The sequence below is a fragment of the Palaemon carinicauda genome, chromosome 28, assembly GCF_036898095.1.
Source record: "Palaemon carinicauda isolate YSFRI2023 chromosome 28, ASM3689809v2, whole genome shotgun sequence".
Taxonomy (NCBI): domain Eukaryota; kingdom Metazoa; phylum Arthropoda; class Malacostraca; order Decapoda; family Palaemonidae; genus Palaemon; species Palaemon carinicauda.
This window is the reverse complement of record NC_090752.1, coordinates 55,601,149-55,611,693: the sequence shown is the minus strand read 5'-3', so window position 1 is coordinate 55,611,693 and position 10,545 is coordinate 55,601,149.

Below are 10,545 nucleotides of genomic sequence, written 5' to 3'. Positions count from 1 at the left end.
CGTCATTCAAGTTTTTCTTGAACTTCTTTCGTGGTGAGTACAGTAACAATCTTTATTTTTTACTTTAACCTGTTTTATAGTTTAGTAATGTACGTACGTATGCATTAAGTTAAAGGGAAGGTTTTAAAAGTCTACATGTTGTAACCTATCATATTTTTTTTGTTTAAAATTTACATTCGTACGTAAAACAATCTCTCTCTCTCTCTCTCTCTCTCTCTCTCTCTCTCTCTCTCTCTCTCTCTCTCTCTCTCTCTCTCAAATTGTTTTCCTGTTTTGCTACGTACAAGTACTGTATAATTTATATTTGTAAGGTAACATATTTTGTAAATGCTTTTACTGTAAATACTGTATGTACTGTATCATTATTTATCACTATCATCATGCGCGTTAAATGCCTTGTTTGTTCTGAGCGTGGTTGTTTACTGAGCGTACACGCCGTCGTTTCAGGCGGCGTCATAAAGAAAAAGATTTCATTTGGAAGTCCTAAGAAAAATACGTAAACTAAAACATTGGTAATAAAAAAATCAACATACAGTACTGTATAATCAATATAATCGATGCAAAAACTAACCTATACATATATGTGTACACTAAATGAGTTTGTTTCTTCATTATGATCAGAGATGAACGTAAACAAAACATTGGTTGCCATTTTTTATCGTGCTTTTTAGGTGTTTAGGAAACACATGATATAAAATCGCCTTTAATATTTGTGCCTGTTTTAGTTTAGGGTGCTGTAGTACATGCATTAAGTGTTCTGTACATTAAAGGGTGGTTTGTTAACAGTACTACGTACAAGGGAAGGTTTTAAAAGTCCGAATATACATGTTAAATAAATAGGTAAATATGCTGTCACTACTTCGCGGATTTTCACCTATCGCGCCCGCGTCTGGAACCTATCTACCGCGATAAACGAGGGTTCACTGTACCTCAGACAGGACGCTAAGCTAGCTGTGTCCACTATTAAAGGGTACAAAAGTATGCTCTCTTCCGTCTGTCGGCATAGAGGCTTGGACTTGTCTCGCGATAAGGACTTACATGACCTCTTGAAGTCTTTTGAGACGACCAAGCAGACCCAGTTAAAGCCCCCTTCTTGGAACCTTGATGTGGTTCTTAAATTTCTGTGCACCAAGAGATTTGAGCCCATCTCACAGGCTCCCCTTAGGGAGGTTACCAAGAAGACCCTCTTTCTTTTGGCCTTAGCAACAGCTAAAAGAGTTAGTGAAGTCCATGCAATTGAAAAACAGGTAGGCTTCAATCTGAATGGGGCAGTTTGTGCCTTGAGATTAGACTTTCTCGCTAAGAACGAGAACCCTTCTAAGCCCTGGCCGAGGACCTTTGAGGTTCCTAACTTGACCAACCTAGTGGGTCAAGAGCAAGAGAGGCTGTTCTGTCCAGTACGAGCCCTCAAGACCTACTTGTCTTGCACGAAAAGTGTGAGAGGCTCTTCTAGCTCCCTGTGGTGTTCTGTGAAAGATCCTCAAAAGCCCCTTTCCAAGAACGCTTTGTCCTTTTTCCTGAGGGAAGTGATAAGAGAAGCGCATCTCTTGTGTGAGGAGGAACACTTCGGACGTTTAAAAGTGCAAGCTCACGAAGTGAGGGCCATTGCGACCTCGCTTGCTTACCGCAAGAACATGTCGCTCCGTCAAATTATGGATGCGACATTCTGGAGGAGCAACTCTGTGTTCGCCTCTCATTACCTCAGAGAGGTGAGGGTGGATTATGAGAAATGTTATACCTTGGGACCATACGTAGCTACGGCTTCTGTATTAGGCAAAGGAGTTACTACCTCCCCTCAACCTTAGTTTTGTTTACTTGTGCATAGGTTGGTGTATTTTTTATTGGTTGTCTGAGGACTTCGACTTGTGTACAGTCACCTCAGTCTAGTTAGATAATTTTTATCTACTTTGCAAATGTTAGGTGGTTGGTTTGGTAAAGTTGCGGTTTTTTATTTTGGGCAATAGGTAGTCCTGAAGTCTAGTCAGATTGTTGGTCTCACCCAGTTGACAGACTCGATTGAGTGTTTTCAGCACTGCAGGTCACATCCTGGCTGACACTCCTAAGAGAAAGCGACTCAAGAGGCAGGAACCTTTGAAGTCAGCTACCTTAGCAGGTAAGGAATCAAGGTGTTTATTTATCCTACAACTTTTTTGGTTGTTTCCCCAACGATGTTACTGTCTATCACCCTCCTCCAAGTGTGTTAATCAGCTATGTATATATAACTGCCAGGTAAGTTCTATTCATAAAAATGGAGTTTTTATGATAAAACAAAGTTTTATGAATACTTACCTGGCAGTTATATATACATTCGAAGGCCCGCCCACCTCCCCTCAGGAGACAGGTCGGGCATAGATGAACTGAAGAACAGAAAACGAGAATGATTCCTCCTACCACCCTTTAACGGGTGTTACCACCCAACCACCACAAGGCGGTTGCCTAGTTTTAGAAAAATTCTGCCGAAATAGAGATAATTAGCTATGTATATATAACTGCCAGGTAAGTATTCATAAAACTTTGTTTTATCATAAAAACTCCATTTTTGCCGTCACAGACGTTACCATCGTCTCGGCCCGTACCGACTCCCGTTGATCCTAAATGGGTTGTCCTGCAGGATATGCAGAATAAGCTTGCCTCCCTTATGGAGGAGTATACCGTTGAGCAGGTTCACGATGATCCTCGCCGTTACGCTGATCGAGATCCTGGCCTTCAGCCGCCCAAACGAGCCTTTACTCGTCCTGTTGATGTTACAAAGTCACGTCAGTCACGTGACTTGGAGCCTCACTCGATGCAGTCCCGTGTTGGCTTTCAGCCGCTTGTTGACGTTCAGCCACTACCGCATGCTCGTGTTGACGTTCAGGACGTTCGCCAACCAGCTCAGTTGCCTTGTTTTGACGTTGAGCGTCAAGCACCGCAGGCAAGGGTTGTTTTGACTGCTCAATCTAGGCAGTCAAGGCAGTCTCGACTTGATGTCGAGCGTCCTCCCGCTCCTATTGTTGTTGCTGGTCAGTCCTTTAAGCAGTTACATGACGTAGCTTCTTTGACTGCTACTGATGCTCCTTTGCGTGTGGACTTTGCTTGTCAAGCATTGCCACCACGGCAGGTCTCTCCCTTGCTTGAGACTCATCAATTGTCGGACGAGGTTCCTTCAGATGAGGATGTTGCTGATCCTCTGCCTACTGATAATCCTTTGGATGTTTTATCAGACGTGGAAGAACCTAAGGCTGCGCAACCTTCTATGGATTTTAAGAAAATCATGATGGTTTTTAAGGATCTTTTCCCAGATCATTTTGTTACTGCTGCTCCTCGTTCGCCTCCGTCTGAGTTTGCGCTAGGCTTAGCTGCTGCCAAGCCTTCCTTTACTAAGCTAGTGCTTTCTCGTTCTTCTAAGAGGGCTTTACGTCTTCTAGGCGACTGGTTGGTTACCAGGAGGAGTTTGGGGAAGACGGCCTTTGCCTTCCCTCCTTTTAAACTGGCTTCTAGAGCGAGCGTCTGGTATGACACGGGAGAAGTTCTCGGCTTGGGAGTCCCTGCCTCTGCCCATGGTGACTTCTCAAGCCTCGTAGACTCTCCCCGTCGCCTGGCCATGAGACGCTCTAAAATTTGTTGGTCCTCCTCGGACTTTGACCATCTCCTTAAAGGGGTTTACAGGGCCTTCGAAGTTTTTAACTTTTTAGATTGGTCCCTAGGAGCATTAAGCAGGAAGATCTCGTCTGCCGACCAGGATGTGTCCTTGCTTATTATGTCTTGTATGGACAAAGCCATCCGCGATGGCTCCAATGAGCTCGCCTCCACCTTTACGTCTGGAGTCCTGAAGAAGAGGGAAACCCTTTGCTCGTTCCTTTCAGCAGGAGTTACTCCCTGTCAAAGATCGGAACTTCTCTTTGCTCCCTTATCGGCTGCCTTGTTTCCTCAACAGCTGATCAAGGACATTGCTGCTTCGCTTGTACAGAAGGATACTCATGACCTGATGGCTTCTTCTGCTCGCAAAGGAGCTCCTTCTTCATCCTTTGTTGTGAGACCCAGAATCGAGACTCCTGCGTCTAGGTTTATCCCGCCCTTTCGTGGCAGAGCTCCCAGCAGGGGAGGCGCTCGTGCCGACGGAAAGAGAGGCAAGAGGAGAGGATCCAAGTCCTCCCGTGGCAGAGTCTGACTGCCCACGTCCTCAGACAGCGGTAGGGGCCAGACTGAACAACTTCTGGCAGGCCTGGGAGAAGAGGGGTGCAGACCAAGAGTCTGTGTTGTTGCTCAAGGAGGGGTACAAAATACCTTTTGTACGCAGACCTCCTCTAGTAACAGTTCCTCTAGACCTCTCTCCCAGTTATCGAGAGGAGTCAAAGAGACAAGCTCTACATCACCAGGTGTCTCTGTTGCTAGAGAAAGGAGCGGTGGTGAAAGTCTCGGACCTTCAATCACCGGGATTTTACAACCGCCTCTTCCTAGTCCCAAAGCATACGGGAGGTTGGAGGCCAGTGCTGAACGTCAGTGCGCTCAACGTTTTTGTTACGAAAACAAAATTTACGATGGAGACCACGAAGTCCGTCCTAGCAGCGGTCAGAGAGGGAGACTGGATGGTCTCTCTCGACCTGCAGGATGCGTACTTCCACATTCCTATACACCCGGATTCTCAACCGTATCTGAGGTTTGTTTACAGGAATGTGGTGTACCAGTTTCGAGCACTGTGCTTCGGCCTCAGCCCTGCTCCTCTCGTGTTTACGAGGCTCATGAGGAATGTGGCAAAATTCCTTCATTTATCGGGAATTCAAGCCTCCCTGTACTTGGACGACTGGCTTCTCAGAGCATCGTCAAGTCATCGCTGTCTGCAGGACCTTCACTGGACATTGGGTCTGGCCAAGGAGTTGGGGCTGTTGGTAAACTTAGAAAAGTCTCAACTGGTTCCATACCAGACGATTCTCTATTTGGGGATGGAGATTCGCAGTCTAGTTTTTCGGGCTTTTCCGTCTGCCACCCGAATAGAGCAAGCCCTGCTCAAAGTCCGACTCATGCTGAAAAAAGATCATTGTTCAGTAAGAAGTTGGATGAGCCTCGTAGGGACTCTGTCATCCCTGGAGCAGTTTGTCTCGCTAGGGAGACTTCACCTTCGCCCTCTCCAGTTCCATCTAGACTCTCACTGGAACAAGAGCAGGACTTTAGAAGCTGTATCAATCCCGGTCTCTAAGCCAGTAAAAGCATGCCTGAACTGGTGGGACAGCAATATAAGTCTGAGAGAGGGTCTGTCCCTGGCAGTCAAGAACCCAAACCACATGTTGTTCTCAGACGCGTCGGATTTGGGTTGGGGTGCGACTCTGGACGGTCGGGAATGTTCGGGTCTTTGGACGTCGGTTCAGAAGAGCATGCACATCAACGGCAAGGAGCTATTAGCGGTCCACTTGGCCTTGATGAGTTTCGAGAGCATTCTTCGAAACAAAGTGGTAGAGGTCAATTCAGACAACACCACAGCTTTGGCGTACATCTCCAAGCAAGGAGGCACTCACTCCCACTCACTGTTCGTCATCGCAAGGGACCTCCTCATCTGGTCAAAAAGTCGAGGCATCTCCCTGTTGACAAGATTCATCCAGGGGGACTTGAACGTCTTGGCAGACTGTCTCAGTCGGAGAGGTCAGGTGATCCCCACGGAATGGACCCTCCACAAGGACGTGTGCAAGAGTCTTTGGGCGACTTGGGGTCAACCCTCCATAGACCTCTTTGCCACCTCGTTGACCAAAAGGCTCCCGATCTATTACTCGCCAGTCCCAGATCCAGAGGCGACCCACATAGACGCGTTTCTACTGGACTGGTCTCACCTGGACTTGTACGCATTCCCACCATTCAAGATCGTCAACAAGGTACTGCAGAAGTTCGCCTCTCATGAAGGGACAAGGTTGACGTTGGTTGCTCCCCTCTGGCCCGCGAGAGAATGGTTCACAGAGGTACTTCAATGGCTGGTAGACGTTCCAAGGAGTCTTCCTCTAAGGATAGATCTCTTACGGCAGCCCCACGTAAGGGATCTTCATCAAAGCCTCCCCGCGCTTCGTCTGACTGCCTTCAGACTATCGAAAGACTCTCAAGAGCTCGAGGCTTTTCGAAGGAGGCAGCCAGAGCGATTGCGAGAGCTAGGAGAGCTTCTACCATCAGAGTATACCAGTCGAAGTGGGAAGTCTTTAGGGACTGGTGCAAGTCAGCATCTATTTCCTCTTCCAGTACCTCTGTAGCCCAAATCGCAGATTTTCTCCTACATCTGAGAAATGTTCGCTCCCTCTCAGCGCCCACTATTAAGGGCTACAGGAGCATGTTGGCGTCTGTATTCAGATATAGAGGCTTAGATCTTTCCAATAATAAAGATCTCCAAGATCTCCTTAAGTCTTTCGAGACCTCTAAGGAGCGTCGTATGGCAACTCCTGGATGGAACTTAGACGTGGTCCTAAGGTTCCTAATGTCCGACAGGTTTGAGCCATTACATTCAGCCTCCCTGAAGGATCTCACCCTCAAGACGCTTTTCTTAGTGTGCTTGGCTTCGGCTAAAAGGGTCAGTGAGATCCATGCCTTCAGTAGGAACATTGGCTTTTCCACAGATAAAGCCACATGTTCACTTCAGCTTGGTTTCTTGGCCAAAAATGAACTGCCTTCTCGTCCTTGGCCTAAGTCATTTGATATACCTTGCCTGTCAGAGATCGTAGGCAACGAGCTTGAAAGAGTACTGTGTCCAGTTAGAGCTCTGAAGTTTTATTTAGCTCGTACCAAATCCTTACGAGGTGGATCTGAGGCCTTGTGGTGCTCAGTTAAGAAGCCATCATTGCCTATGTCAAAGAATGCTTTGTCATATTTTATTAGATTTTTAATCCGAGAGGCTCATTCTCACTTGAGTGAAAAAGACCGTTGCTTGCTTAAAGTTAAGACGCACGAAGTAAGAGCTATAGCAACTTCCGTGGCCTTTAAGCAAAACAGATCTCTGCGAAGTATTATGGACGCGACCTTTTGGAGAAGCAAGTCGGTATTCGCGTCATTTTACTTAAAAGATGTCCAGACTCTTTATGAGGACTGCTACACACTGGGTCCATTCGTTGCAGCGAGTGCAGTAGTGGGTGAGGGTTCTACCACTACATTCCCTTAATTCCAATATCCTTTTAATCTGTCTCTTGAAATGTTTTTAATCTTGTTTTGGGTTGTACGGAAGGCTAAGAAGCCTTTCGCATCCTGGTTGATTTGGCGGGTGGTCAAATGTCATTTCTTGAGAGCGCCCAGGTTAAGGGTTTTGATGAGGTCCTGTTGTATGGGTTGTCGCCCTGGATACTTCAGCTCCTGGAAGTCTTTCAGCATCCTGAGAGGATGGCTGGGCTTCGTGAGGAAAGCGGACTAACAAGGCAGAGTAATCGTCAGAGTCAGCTTCCTTACCAGGTACCTATACTTATTTGGGTTTTGTTATGATATAACTGTCAAAAACTCTAAGCATATACGCCGTAAACTGTATTAATACTGGTCTCTACCCACCACCATGGGTGTGAATCAGCTATTATATATTCACCGGCTAAGTTTAATATTTAAAAATGATATTTTGATTATAAAATAAATTTTTGAATATACTTACCCGGTGAATATATAAATTATAGGCCCTCCCTTCCTCCCCGATAGAGACCCAGCGGAATGAGAAGAACTGAGGCTGTTTACATGTATATGCGGTATCTGGCCGATAGTTGGCGCTGGTGGGCACACCCGCAACCTTCATGGCGATCGCTCGCGAGTTTTTTTGTTTCTGTCGAGCCGTCCGAGACGTCAGCTATTATATATTCACCGGGTAAGTATATTCAAAAATTTATTTTATAATCAAAATATCATATTTGTTATCTGAGAAGGGGGTTCAGCTATTTCTCCCTCCTCTTGAGAAAATTGTCTGATTATTAAACTTGTATCTGTGATTTCATCAAACTTTAGACCTGGAATTCCATTGTATGTTGGTAAATTTTATTTATAATTTACTGTAGAGGGCCCTCAAGTCATCATGTGATACTGGGTCTGAATTTCTGACAAATAAATACTGATAAAAATAAAAAAACTTATACAGTACTGTAGTATGGCCCCAACTTTGTAACTTCCAATATATTAAAGTGTATTATACTTCACATTTATCATCAAGAGATTCATTCTAAAAAATTTATCACTTGGAGTATGACGTCAGCTGCCAGAGATTACAAATGTAATTCTCGGCGCTCTCATCGGGCTTTTTTAATCTTGCTTTTCTTTCAGTTTGAATTTATGGTCGTACAGTCATGTCCAAGGGATATTACGTTTGGTTTTGATGTGTTTCCTGATAGTTGTCAGTGTGTTGCAGTTTCTGTGCTACCTGTCACATGGTGCAGGTCATGAAGGCTGGAGTTTGGAAATGCCAGATGACTTTCACTGGAATATACCCACAGGACCCTGGATACTTTTTTCTTGGGACTAGTGGTAGCCGCTCATTAGGTGTTGTAGTGAACCCTACTACCTCTCGGAACAAGTAGCATCTTGTCTTAGATAACATTTGCAACGTAAGTTTAGAATGAAAGGGAAGAACGACTGGGAATATTTTCTTTTCCTCTATTGAGGAAAGCTATGCACTAGAGCAACTTGTCTTTTACAATTATAAATTGAATTTGAAGTATTTCCTCCATCCCCCGAACAAAGCGGACGATGGATCTGCTGTATACACATTCATTGATTATATATGATGCCTATATACTGGACAGTATATCCTGTAGGATAAAGATTCTTCTTCGACTTACCATCACCATTTATGGTAATGGCCTACCCTGACTACTGTTGCATCACTAGGCATAGGAAGTTACAAAGTTACAAGGTTGACAGGAGTCATAACTTTTGCTCCTCCTTGGAACCAAAGTTCATTGGCATTTCCTAGGTCAGTTTACCAAGCCAGTTTTGGTCATAGGTACTTCCTCCTAAGGTTAAGTATCATATTAAAGGTTGGTGGTTTGAACCACGTGTAGGAACACCTCGGAAATTTTAAAATTATTTGTACTTTTCCTCACTAGACAAACCTGAAACCTTTCAAGTTACACAGCCCACCTTGGCCAAAGGTCTGTGTGAAGGTTCCTCAATCTGTCAGGTGGGTGGGTAGGTCCTCCCCACCACCTGGCAACCAACTTTGTTTACCTTGTTAACATCAGTTTTAGCTTTGCTGATGTCGTACTCCTAGTAAAGATCTTGTATTTGTAGAGTTGAATAAAATACAAATTACTTTAAAATTTATGATATTTCATCTTATAAATGTCATTGCAAATCAATGACAAGTTTAGGGAATAATGTATATTAATCATGAAATGTACTCCAATGTACTGTAGTATAAGGTTTGGTGAACTTACTGTCTTGTACAATATTTCCCTGAAGAACGAAGTGTCATCTGTAATTGACAGATTTAGAAATGATATAGCTTGTTTTACCTCCATTTATAATGGATTATTTATTTGTTTTCAAAAGCTTCAAGGAAACTTTTACCATTTTTTACACATTATCAGAGGGTCATGTATATATTCGAGTTATTTTGTTTATTTTATTTGAGAATAGTTATTTTACATACGCACATTCATAGGAAGGAACAAATTGGATTTATACAGAACTGTACATGTAAAAGTGATAAGAATAGTATTACAACACTTCTGTCATAATTAGCCTTATTCAAAGTATTTAATTCCCACAGGCACATACACAGTATTACAATGTTCTGCAGACTGAAGCTGTGAAAGAAACTGTTCACATAAGTAAAATTAACTTATTAGAAGGGGGGGGGGGACTAAACTACCTTACTGCCTTTCGCATGTGTGCAATATAGTGCAAGAAATCTTCCCAGCTTGAGCATTGTCAGCTACGAAATTTTTTATTCTTATATCTGAATCACTGTCTAATCAAGTCTTTTCTTTCTCCTCATTCACTTTTTACTCAGTCTATTAAAAGGACCCGGTTTGTCCAGCCATCTTCCCAAAAGTATTCCACCTTATTAATAACAATAATTTTGTTTCCTCTTTCTGTTATGTAATTCATGGAATTTATTTATACAGTAGAGTACATATATAAGAATTGCTAAATTTCTGCCTTCTTATGCATCATCAGTGGTTGGGGATTTGGGCCCTTTAGATCTTGTACTGGACCTGGGGAATCCATCTGTTATGTGCAGATTGTCTTGCTGTCTTCCGGGAAGTATATTGCCCTTTTAACTTGCAGTTTTGTGTATAATTTTGACACTTTTTTCAATTGCACTTTGCAGTTTTGTGTATAATTTTGACACTTTTTTCAATTGCACTTTGCTCTACTTGCAATGATGATCAGTAATATTTTCTTATTGTTTACCAGAAGTGTAGATTCACTATCTCCTTGCACTGGTGATTATTGTGAACATATACTAATAGTTATTTAATTTTGAGTGAGGGAATTAGCAGTGTTTTACTTCGCTTAATTAAGACTACTGTTTTAATTTTTATTGTTTTCTTAAGGTATCAATTACATAACATCCTATTATCCATTGTTAGTATCTATTGTTTTCTTATTTTCATCAATATGAAT